Here is a 13,113-nt window from a genome sequence, read left to right as displayed (position 1 = left end):
GACTATTTAAGTTGTCCTTAGCTCTTTTTTTAATTACCATTTTTAGTTGTTATAATTTCTTTTTAGTATCTATAGTATCTTAGATGATTTTAGATCTTAAATGAGTTTGGCAGCCTCTTTAGAATCTGAGAGAGATCACTGTCAAGTTGCACTTTACTGGGTTTTATCCAGTTTTAGGAGGAGGGGAGGCAATGTCAAAATGTACACCTTTGGTTTTTAAGAAGGTTAACTATAATAATCTTAAAGGCTAGTCACAGGGTTACCTAATGCTCAGTCTGTGAAACCCAAATAGAATTATTAAAATGGTATTTACCAACTAAGTATTCATGTTCAAACTACTTACCTTCCACTCTGAAGACTTCAAGGTCATTTCCAATACACATTTACCTAATTAGGAGTTCTGTCTGCTAGTAAACATTCCACGCTGTTACCCAACATTACCGTGAACAGATTTTCCTCCACATTCTAACAATTGTACCCCATGGGCTTGCCAGGTAATGAGGAAAGCTTAATGGGTGTACTTTTTTTTTTTTTTTTTTTTTTTTTTTTTTGACATGTTAGCTCAGCCCACCTTTTTACATTTCAGTCCCCCCTTTCCAAAAAAAAAAAAGTATCTTATGTTGCTTACCTGAGAATCACATCCATTATCACGAAGATTCTGTCACTATAATTTGAGGCATCTAGGGCAGCATTTTGAGAATTGCTGTTGATAAAATCCACTTTCTTTTCATAGAACATGCTCTGTTTTGTACGAGTCCAAATGTTACATACAGATTCTTCAAATTTCTTGTACAGTATTGGTTTGCAATTTAAAGTGATTTTAGGCCATTAGTGTAATGCAAATGCTTGCACTGCACTGTTTTCCATAAATATAAAAACAATGCTCCTAAAATCCATAATTCTTTAAAACTGCTTGTGTGTCATTATAAAAGTTGGCTTTGTGTAGTTACACTGAGGCATACAACCTATAGAGTGAAAATACTGCAGATTTTAGGACCCCTTCTTCTCTAGTCACGATCATTTTAAACAGTGTACCCCAGGATGAAAAAAGCTCCATGGCTGGCATGTACAGTGACATGTATGAATGACTGCTCTACATCATACGTTCGGCCTTTGGCCACCACCACCTCTATTCCACATACAATTCATCATTCTTGTTTGCCTGCAGACTCTTGCAGTGCCTTGTAATATTTACAATCTTTTCAGGTTTTTGCTGGAAAGAAAAGTAGTCTTCTAAAGTTTGAAGATGGTGAATAGCGTACTGCTGTCTCCATGCTGACTGCGGTAACTGGGTTATCATATATGTATACGTTATGTATATGTAACATGTGTACATTTAAAAATACAGAAAAAAAGTGAGCTTGTGCAGAAATGGAGAAAACAATGTTATTCTCATCACTGTGGGGTTTTATCGAAATTATTTTTTCCCATGACTTACATGTTTGGTTCAGATTATAGTCACTTTGACTGTAAATACTGGCTCGTTTTCTATCCAGGGGTTTTGCATTATTTCATAATTTTGCTAAATCATATAATAGTGCTATTTTCATCCTTGCCTGAGGTACTTTTCCTCCCCAGAAATAATTAACTTGAGGTAAAGCTCAGAAATTCCCTTCTTACTTAACAAAGAGCCTACTATATAAAAAGGGCCTTCCTTTCCAAAAAACACACAAACCTGTCCTTTTCATTTTCCTTCTTAGAAAATGGTTGTACTAACCATCCTGCTTGTAGAGTTTATTTGGAGGATAGTCTGTATGTCCAGCCACCATGTTTACTTCTCAAAGTGCAAGTCTGATGAATAGTACTGTATCTCCATATGTGGCAATGTGAGCATTTCATCATGAAGTACCTGCTGCTATGTCTGTGAAGTTGGGTGTAACATCGTAAGAGTATGAAACCAGTATTGGTGTAAATCTAATGAAAATAACCCTATGTATATTTGTAGCAGTCTTGAATCTCTATTTAAGGTAATTTGCTGTAATATAACAAATATTCATTCTGTTTTTCATTCCTTCCTTGCCAGTTTTATATCAAGCATGAATTCTAATGGTTTGACAGCAAAATTATCTGTGAAAGTTTAAAAGGCACTTTTCTGCTGTGATTTTTGGATTGAGTGTGGAGTGTTATGTACAGTTTGATGAGATGTATCATTTTAGAACCCCAGATTTAATTCTAGTCCAATTAATTTTGTTTAACTACCTCGTTTTCAGTGCTGTTTTGGGTGCACAAGTAAACACTGCCTGTGAAACATGCTTTTTTTGCCTTGATTCTCAGTAGTCTTTCAGATTATAAATCTGGTCTGCCTCTTTTTCCCAGTGCCAGCCAAGAGTTTGAGGTGAGAGGGACCGTCACTCTGCCACCAGTCTGTGTTTAAGTGGAGAGCCATGTGCTTCTGTGAAATATGCTTTGGGGATTTGGGGGTAGAGAGCAGAATAATAATTGAAATTGGTGGCAATATAGGACTTAGGTGTAGGAGTTAGCTAAAAAATAAACAAATGGTAAGAAAGTACCTGAATTAGACAATCCAGTGCCTATAACTTTGCATTTTTTATTAGAGATGCATTTCTCGTCTGCGTGCCTAAAGGGCTATGGGTTGAAATTGCTTTAACTACCACAGTGAAATATTTGACAAATCCTTGAGCAATGGCCTATCATTCAACATATATTAGCACACTGCTAGGTATTTGCAGTGATATTTTGTTACCTTATAACGGCCAAAAGCATTAGTTGATTGTAAGGGTTTTATATAACTTTATCCAATCTCTAAAGTTTATGGAGGCATTGACTTTCTTCTTTGCTGTCTTTTCTGAGTGATGAAAATGATGCATTCCTTTTTTTCTTGAAAACTCAGCAGATGTTTGTAACCAGATATTCCTTGTTTCACGTTTACTGTGTAACACTACAGCATATTTAATACTAGTAAATACTGTATTTCAGTCATTATGCATAAGTATATTCCTGAGCTCTATTTGCCATCATTTTGGGATTCTGTTGTTTCACCTTCTGTTTGCGTCAGAAAAATTTGAACTATTTGAGGTGGTATGGAGGCCATTTTCTAGAATAGATTGTTTTTGGATTCTGTAGTTTATCAAGGACTTGTCCCCCCCGCCTTTGTTTAGAAGATGAATTAGAAAAGGGGGGCGGTGTGTAGAAAAGGCCTTTGATTTGATAGGTATAATTTCTAAGATTGAAATTTTTTAAAAATGCAGATTGTAAGATAGTAACACTCAAACTTAATAAAATCCTTTGAATTGAAATTTGTATCAAGTTTTTATGGAACCAAATGCCTTCAGGTAACCCTGGAAATAGTCTTTGTATGTGAAAGATGAACACAAACACTGGTCAGGGACCCTGACATCTAATATATGAAGGAGCCTGGGATAGTAACTAAGTAACACTAAAGTTATTTTCAACTAAGATAGCTACAAGAGTTTACAAACCAACAACTCCTATTCTGGAAGGTGTTCTTTTAATTAAAAAAATTCAAACAAGGCTAAAAGTCAAGCAAAAAGGGAAGAAAGAAACTGGGCTCTGAGAAAAATGTGCCAGTGTAACATAAACTCCTAAATGTGTGCTTGTCATCCTCTAGTTTTTGTTTCATTTGAAGTTGAATTTCCTTCCACTCTAACTTAAGATTTGAGATTGAGGTTTGCGGTCCAGAACATACCCTCAGCAGATATAGTGACTAACTGGAAAGTGCAGTTGTTTGAGGTCTGTCATGCTCAATCACCTAAAGCTATAATTTGTTTGAAATATTAAGCATGTAGACCTAGCGCAGCATGGGAGCCACTCAGGAAGTTTATGCAATTAATAAACTTTCATGCATAATTTACTATGAAGTATGCAGAATTTCAGCCTCTTCTCCACACTTAACATTTAGTTGTATATGTGAACTCTCCTTTATTAACTGGGGAATGTAGCATTATATAGAATGTTGTTCAACTTCATTTTAATCCTTTTTGACATTAACTTTTTTTTGGTAAACCAAGTGATCTGCCTTTCAGCAACTGTCTGATTTTGGTTCTTTAAAACTGTGATTTTTATTTCATTTGTACCCAACCATTGTGAGTATTTTGTTTTGTTTCCTGGAAATTCTGTTTTGAAACAGAAAATAAAGGCTGTGTTAAATGAGTATGTTACCTTATTAAAATGCTGTCATAGTCACTGCAATCATCTGGCTAAAACTGGTTCTTCATTTACCAAATGTAATTTAGCAGATTTAGAACATTTCATTCTGTAAACTACACTGGCCGAAAAACTAACCAAGCAGGGTGTTACCTCTTGATTTACAGTTCCAACAAACTGAGTTGGACTTCATTTCCACGCTTGTACATGAGTCATAATTGTAACAGTTGCTCTCCTTTACTGAACACATACTGTGTTAGCTAGGCTTTTACCTGTGATACTTTGAATTCACACAACAATCCTTTAAGATAGGTCTGTTACTATTTCCACTTACAATGCAAATTTGAGGATCAGAGAGATTAAAGAATTTACTAGGGCCACATAGCTAGTCAATGGTGAAGCCTGGATCCAAACCCAGGTCTGTCTGCCTGCACAGCTCATGGGAAGAACCCTAGGCCACCCTGATTCTCAGATGTACTGCATGCATAATAATTCAGACGCATTTAGAGTAGGCCTTCATCTAATAGGATTTGTATGTACACTTTTTTTGACACAAGGTCTCGTTCTGTCACCCAGGCTATAGTCCAGTGGTGCTATCACAGCTCACTGCAGCCTCAACCTCCTGGGTTCAAATGATCCTCCCACCTCAGCTCCCCAGGTAGCTCGGATCACAGACACATGCCACCACACCCAGCTAATTTTTGTAATTTTCATAGCGATGGGTTTTCACCATGTTGCCCAGGCTGGTCTTGAACTCCTGGGCTCAAGCAATCCTCCCATCTCAGCCTTCCAAAGTGCTGGGATTACAAATGTAAGCCACTGCCAGCCTGTATGTACACTTTTTTTTTTTTTTTTTTTTTTTTTTTTTTTTTTTGAGACGGAGTTTCGCTCTTATTACCCAGGCTGGAGTGCAATGGCGCGATCTCTGCTCACCGCAACCTCCGCCTCCGGGTTCAGGCAATTCTCCTGCCCCAGCCTCCTGAGTCGCTGGGATTACAGGCACGCGCCACCATGCCCAGCTAATTTTTTGTATTTTTAGTAGAGACGGGGTTTCACTGTGTTGACCAGGATGGTCTCGATCTCTTGACCTCGTGATCCACCCGCCTTGGCCTCCCAAAGTGCTGGGATTACACCTCGTGAGCCACCGCGCCCGGCTCTGTATGTACACTTTTTATGTGTCTTTCATGAAGTTGTATCCAGTGCTTATTTCGTAGTTTCAGAAGTAGGTGTTTGTGGCGCAAGCAAGGATTCAAAGTGTTCCCTATGCACGAACTTATTAAGGATTATTTCCTTTCATGTTGATAGTGTTTATGGCCCACCTTTGGAAAAACACATACATGGAAATCTCCCTCCCACGCTTTTCATTCGTCACTCTGCAGTGACTTGAGAAACTCAGACTGGGTCATATCACTTGCTCATTGTGGTAATTTAAGTAGAAGAACTTGCATATACTTATGCAAATCATCCTGGATGAAGACTAAGAGGCCTATCAGAAGTATTCAAAATTAGATGAGTGTTTTAAAAGTGCTTTTAAATATATATTATCTTGATTTATTGACCCAATGTCATAAATGTGAGTCATTCTATCTTAGGTGATCCCTAAAGGGAGGCAACAAGGTACATGTGGAATAGCATGGGTTTGATTCACAGAACTCTCAAACCTGCATTTTCTTTTTTCTTTTTTTTTTTTTAAAGACGGGGTTTCACCATGTCGGTCAGGCTGGTCTTGAACTCCCAACCTCAGGTGATCCGCCTGCCTTGGCCTCCAAAGTGCTTGGATTACAGGCGTGAGCTACCACGCCCGGCCTAAACCTGCATTTTCTCACTTGTAAAATGAGGCGGTTATGAGTATTAAATGAGATACATTAAGGCAACTACCCCTGTCCCTAGTTTACTAATTGCAGATATTGTTACATATCACTGGTGACTTTCACGTTAAACTTGCACTGGGGAAATCAAACTGGTTTGGAAATGGGCCCTGATTCTGATGATAGTTAATACAGATACCTTTTGGAGTCAAGCAGACCTGGATTTGTATTCTGTCATATGGACTTGGGAAAATTGCTTAACTTTTTAGCTTCGATTTTCTTATCTGTAAAAAAGGATAATTCCCTCCGTGAGGTTGTTTTAAGGTTGAATGAAAAAGCATATAAAAGGCTTAGCACTGTGCCTGATACACGGTAGGCTTGCTCAAATAACTTACTCAAGGGACCTTACAGATCATTATCTTAAATGAGGACAAAACAGAGGTGACAACCCAATGTGTGGGTCAACATAAGGTCTGTTGGTGGAAGAAATTGGGTATTGGCCCAAAAGGGGCAAGATGATATAATAAAGTGAGGTGTAGAGGTGAGTGTGTTTGAGTTGGGGAATAAGACCAACATACACCCTTTTAAAATATGCCATCATTCATGAGCACCACTTGGTAAAAGAATGAGATAACAGAATTATATCTAAAGAGTTTAGAAAGAGGTGAAGTAGTTGGGGAGTGGGGAGAAGATGGATATTATAACAGGAGCTCAAGAGGGGAGTGAAAAAGTACAGCATAGATGATGATCTAGATAGGAGCAAGACCTCAGGCTAGGTGGAGAAGAGACTATCATGAAATGTTGGAATTGGAAAGGAATAGCTCACATGCATGTTACAAATGAGGAAGTAGGCGCAGGAATTTAACCAGTATTTCTAAACATTCTCCATTCCAGCTCAGTGGTTCTCAACCCAACTACATATTACAATCACCTTGGGACCTATTTTTAAAATGTTAATTGGCCGGGTGTGGTGGCTCACGCCTGTAATCCCAGCACTTTGGGAGGCCGAGGCGGGCGGATCAACTGAGGTCAGGAGTTCGAGACCAGCCTAACATCGTGAAACCCCATCTGTACTAGAAATACCAAAATTAGCCAGGTGTAGTGGCGGGCGCCTGTAATCCCAGCTACTTGGGAGGCTGAGGCAGAAGAATCGCTTGAACCCGGGAGGCGGAGGTTGCAGTGAGCCGAAATCACATCACCACACTCCAGCCTGGGCGACACAGGGAAACCCTGTTTCAAAAAAAAAAAAGTTTTAGTTACACAACAATATGAATTTATTTAATATTACTGAACCATATACTTAAAAATGGTTATGATGGTAAATTTTGTGTATTTTACAATTAAGTAAAATTTTTTTTTTTTTTTGAGACGGAGTTTTGCTCTTGTTACCCAGGCTGGAGTGCAATGGCGCAATCTCGGCTCACCGCAACTTCCGCCTCCTGGGTTCAGGCAATTCTCCTGCCTCAGCCTCCTGAGTAGCTGGGATTACAGGCACGTGCCACCATGCCCAGCTAATTTTTTGTATTTTTAGTAGAGACGGGGTTTCACCATGTTGACCAGGATGGTCTCGATCTCTTGACCTCGTGATCCACCCGCCTCGGCCTCCCAAAGTGCTGGGATTACAGGCTTGAGCCACCGCGCCCGGCCTTTAAGTAAAATTTTTAAAATCAGTGTCTGGGCCCCATCTCTAGAATCATCATCATCTTAAAAAGCTTCCCAGGTGACAACTGATAGGCGACTTGGGTTGAGAACCACTGTCGTGGTTTCCTTCACTAATCAAATGACCTCCCTACTATCAGCCGGTTGCCGATTCAAGTAACAAAAGCAATATGGCAACCTCATAAGACCTTCTGATGAATTATTTTCTATGACTCTGTGACCTCATGGCCTCTCAAACAGGCCCCAAGGATTTGGGCAATAGATAAAGCTAAGTAGACCCCTTTCAGAAACTGCACAGCTAGTTCCTACTTAGGTGGAATGATGAACATAAGATTGAGTTTGATGTGAACTCTTCACATGACCTCTTTATGCTTCTCCTCACCCTTCATAAGACTTAACATTTATTAGGTGCTTATTGTGCCAGCTATTACGCTAGTGCCCTACGATGTCATTTAATCTTCACAAGCTTCTAAGGTATCATTACTTATCTCCTTTCTATGCTCCTTGACTGTCTTTAAAACTGCCTTCTTCCAGTGCCCATCTTTATTCCTGGCATGTAGTAGATATTAAATAAATCTGATGAATAAATTAATGAGCCCCCATTTCACAGATACAAGAAGGGTTAAAAAGGTTGTGCAACTTGTTAAAGCTATACAGCTAATAAGGAGTTGAACTGATACTGGAAATCAGTTCTTTGTTCCAAAGCACACATTTTGAAACGCTATTCTATGGCCTCTATCCTGTACAGTTTCTCCTGTACTGTGTATGTTAGGAATCTTGTACTTAAGTAGTATAAACCCAATTTGAACAAGTTTAAGCAAAAAGGGAATTTATAAAGATAGGGGTGCCTCACAGAACCCAGGGATAATACAGATAGGCCTTAGGAACAAACAAAGCAGGTATCTGAATATAGCCAGGATTTTTCTTTATTTTTATTTTTTTTATTGCATTTTAGGTTTTGGGGTACATGTGAAGAACATGCAAGATTGTTGCTTAGGTACACACATGGCAGTGTGATTTGCTGCCTTCCTCCCCATCACCTATATCTGGCATTTCTCCCCATGTTATCCCTCTGCAACTCCCCACCCCATGCTGTCCCTCCCCTATTTCCCCCCACAGACCCCAGTGTGTGATGCTCCCCTCCCTGTGTCCATGTGTTCTCATTGTTCAACACTCGCCTATGAGAACATGCGGTGTTTGATTTTCTTCTCTTGGGTCAGTTTGCTGAGAATGATGGTTTCCAGATTCATCCATGTCCCTACAAAGGACACGAACTCATCGTTTTTGATTTGCCAGGATTTTTCATGTCTTCTCTCCAGCTCAATCAAATTCTGTGAATGTCCCTAAAGGATGGCTCCTGGTGCAACCATAAGGATAAGGTAGAAAAGGGGTGCTTCAGAGACAGTCTAATAGTCATTTATCTATAAACCTCCTCTTGGGCCGGACGCGGTGGCTCACGCCTATAATCCCAGCACTTTGGGAGGCCGAGGCGGGTGGATCACGAGGTCAAGAGATCGAGACCATCCTGGTCAACAAGGCGAAACCCCGTCTCTACTAAAAATACAAAAATTAGCTGGGCGTGGTGGCGCATGCCTGTTGTCCCAGCTACTCAGGAGACTGAGGCAAGAGAATTGCTTGAACCCAGGAGGTGGAGGTTGTGGTGAGCCGAGATCGCGCCATTGCACTCCAGCCTGGGTAACGAGTGAAACTCCGTCTCAAAGAAACAAAAAAAACCCTCCTCTTGGCTGTCCGATAAACATGCTATTTTCCCCATACCTACAATTCCCAAAATGCCAACAACCTAACATTAGCCATGGACAACTGTTGGTCATATGCAACTATTGCATTCAGAAGCAATGGTATGGCAAGGGCATACTCCTTCCTCCTCTAGTTCAGTGACAGTCTAAATATGTCTGCTCTTGATCACAAAACCTCTGATGAACTTAATTGCCACCAATAGATCTAATATGCAAGAGTAGAGAAATAGAATACCATAATCAAAATGCCCTTTTAGTGGCCAGCGAGGTAGCTCACACCTGTAATCCCAGCACTTCGGGAGGCCAAGGCAGGCAGATCACTTGAGGTCAGCAGTTACAGACCAGCTTGGCCAACATGGTGAAACGGCATTGCTACTAAAAATAAATTAGCCAGGTGTGGTGGTGTGCAACCGTAATCCCAGCTACTTGGGAGGGAGGCTGAGGCAGGAGAATCGCTTGAGCCTGGGAGGTGGAGGTTGCAGTGAGCCGAGATCCCACCACTGCACGGCAGCCGGGGCGACAGAGACTGTGTCTCAAAAAAAAAAAAAAAAAAAAAAAAGCCCATTTAGGAAAGGAAGGGTCACATCATTATCAGCCACCAGGTCCATTTCCACCCGGATCAGAATAAAAGAAATTACAGGCATAGAAAAAACGGCAATCAATTTACTGAGGTACCTCCTTGCTTAACCAGTCTGGACGTGGGCCTGAGAGTATGTTCTAGAAAAGCAGTGATTCTCAAACTCAGTGGGCAATCAATTTACTGAGGTACCTCCTTGCTTAACCAGCCTGGACATGGGCCTAAGAGTATGTTCTAGAAAAGCAGTGATTCTCAAACTCAGTGCAGTTAGAATCACCTGAGGGGCTAGTAAGACCTGCAAAAACTCAGCAGGTGCACTCCATTCAAACCTCTGCACTAAGAGACTTCACCAAACATTAGCATGGTTTCTGGCAGTCTAAGGTTGAATCCCCGAGAAGACCCAACTCATTTTTTGTTTTGTTTTGGTTTCTGAGATGGAGTCTCACTCTACTGCCCAGGCTGGAGTGCAATGGCACAACCTCGGCTCACTGCAACCTCCACCTCCCAGGTTCGCGAGATTCTTGTGCCTCAGGCTCCCGAGTAGCTGGGATTACAGGTGTGCACTACCACACCCGAGTAATTTTTGTATTTTTAGTTGAGATGGGGTTTCCCCATGGTGGCCAGGCTGGTCTCGAACTCTGACCTCAAGTGATCCACCCGCCTCGGCCTCCCAAAGTGCTGGGATTAACAGGCATGAGCCACTGCGCGCAGCCCAAGCTCACTTTTGAATTCCCTGTCAGAAAAAGCTTTCAGTTAGTTCTAGTCCACACCTGAGGATAGGCCTCAGCTTCCCTTTTTTTTTTTTTCTTTTGAGACGGAGTCTCGGCTGAGCGCAGTGGCTCACGCCTGTAATCCCAACACTTTGTGAGGCCGAGGTGGGTGCATCACCTGAGGTCGGGAGTTTGAGACCAGCCTGAGCAACATGGAGAAACCCCATATCTACTAAGAATACAAAATTAGCCGGATGTGATAGCACATGCTTGTAGTCCCAGCTACCCGGGAGGCCGAGACAGGAGAATCGCTTGAACCTGGGAGGCAGAGGTTGCCATGAGCCGAGATCGCGCCCTTGCACTCCAGACTGGGCAACAAGAGTGAAACTCCATCTCAAAATTTAAAGACAGAGTTGCCCAAGCTGGAGTGCAACGGCGCAATCTCGGCTCACTGCAACCTCCACTGCCCGGGTTCAAACGATTCTCCCGCCTCAGCCTCCCGAGTAGCTGGGATTACAGGCAGGCACCGCCAGGTCTGCATTTTTAGTAGAGATGGAGTTTCACTCTGTTGACCAGGCTGGTCTTTAACTCCTGACCTCAGGTAATCCACCCGCATGCTTTCCTTTCTTAAGGCATTTACTAAAAAAATGGATTAGAATTGTAAATCCTTCCTCTCTTCCAGATGTTTATGTGTTTCCTACAATTAGAGTGTTTCTCAAGGGCCTGGAAGCCAGTCCTTTGAAATGAAATCATCAGAAAGGATAGGGCCTCGATCTCCCAGTCTCTGGGAGGATAAAAATCTAACTTTAGTAATTGCCAGGTAGCAGACACATCTGGCCTAATCACATTTATACTGGCAAACCCTGTGTTGTTTTTCACTGCCATGACTCTACTGAGTCCTGCTTGCGTTCCTTCCCTACTCCCTCATTTTCCCTCTAAAATGCCCAGTCACCTCTGCAAGTCAGAATGAAGCTCTCAGCTCTTTCCTCTTCTGTCAGTAGTTACTGAATAAAATCTGTCTTCACTGCTTTAACTAATGTTACTTAAACCACAGATTTCTGGCTTCACACCCAGAGTTTCTGATCCTGGAGGTCTGAGGTGAAGCCTGAAAATGTCCATTTCTAGTAGTTTGCAGGTAATGCTGATGTGCTTGCTCCGGAGACTTACTTTTGAGAATCACTGCTTGGCCGGGCACGGTGGCTCATGCCTGTAATCCCAGCACTTTGGAAGGCCAAGGCGGGTGGATCACCTGAAGTCAGCGGTTTGAAACCAGCCCGGCCAACGTGGTGAAACCCTGTCTCTACTAAAAATACAAAAAAATTAGCCGGCCATGGTGGGGTGTGCCTGTAATCCCAGCTACTCGGGAGGCTGAGGCAGGAGAATTGCTTGAACCTGGGAGGCAGTGGTTGTAGTGAGCTGAGATCATGCCATTGCACTCTAGCCTAGGCAACAAGAGTGAAACTCCATCTCAAAACAAAAAACAAACAAAAAACACAAAAATTAGCCGGGCGTGGTGGTGCATGCCTATAGTCCCAGCTACTCGGGAGGCTGAGGCAGAGGAATCTATTGATCGCTTGAACCCGGGAGGTGAAGGTTGTAATGAGCCGAGATTGCGCCATTGCACTCCAGCCTGGGCAACAGGGCGAGACTGCATCTCGAAAAGAAAAAAAAAAGAAAGAAAAAGAAAAAAGAAAAGAAAAGAGAATCACTGCTCTGGCTGATCAGTTATGGCCCCTATTCACAGATTTGATTTTCTAGTGATACAGCTTCCTTAAAACCTTATGTGACTGCCTGTTGGTTTCATATGAGGGGACTCAGAATGCTAAAAACAAGGGCCAAGAATCTTGTCAAGCTAGGCTCTTTGAAGCTTCAGATCTACTAAAGGGAATTAGACTGGATCATCCTGTCGTGGCTTCTATTCATCATATTTAGGAGAACTGGAGAACAAGGAGTACTACTTAGGAGGCAGATAGAGATAACTTCATTCCAGTTGCTTTGATGCCAGTTTTGTAATTGGAGAAATCCTTGAGGTGAGATTGAGATTCTCCTGTAATTCAGCAAGGCCAATGAATATCTGACCCTCAGCAAATGCAGATCTCTTGATATAAGCAAAGGGGCGGCTGTTTTGAGTCACCAGAGCAATTAGCAACTGCTTCACTGTCACATAACACACAATGCCAACTTCCTTCCCATCAACTGATGCGGAGATCTCTGATATCTATCCGCTCCACATTTTAGGGTCTCCACAAAAAATAAAATTAAGGCCGGGCGCGGTGGCTCAAGCCTGTAATCCCAGCACTTTGGGAGGCCGAGGCGGGTGGATCACAAGGTCAAGAGATCGAGACCATCCTGGTCAACATGGTGAAACCCCTCTCTACTAAAACTACAAAAAATTAGCTGGGCATGGTGGCGCGTGCCTGTAATCCCAGCTACTTAGGAGGCTGAGGCAGGAGAATTGCCTGAACCCAGGAGGCAGA

This window comes from Sapajus apella, unplaced genomic scaffold, assembly GCF_009761245.1.
Source record: "Sapajus apella isolate SASKATOON/1434 unplaced genomic scaffold, GSC_monkey_1.0 scaffold164, whole genome shotgun sequence".
NCBI lineage: Eukaryota > Metazoa > Chordata > Mammalia > Primates > Cebidae > Sapajus > Sapajus apella.
This window is presented reverse-complemented; position numbering follows the sequence as displayed.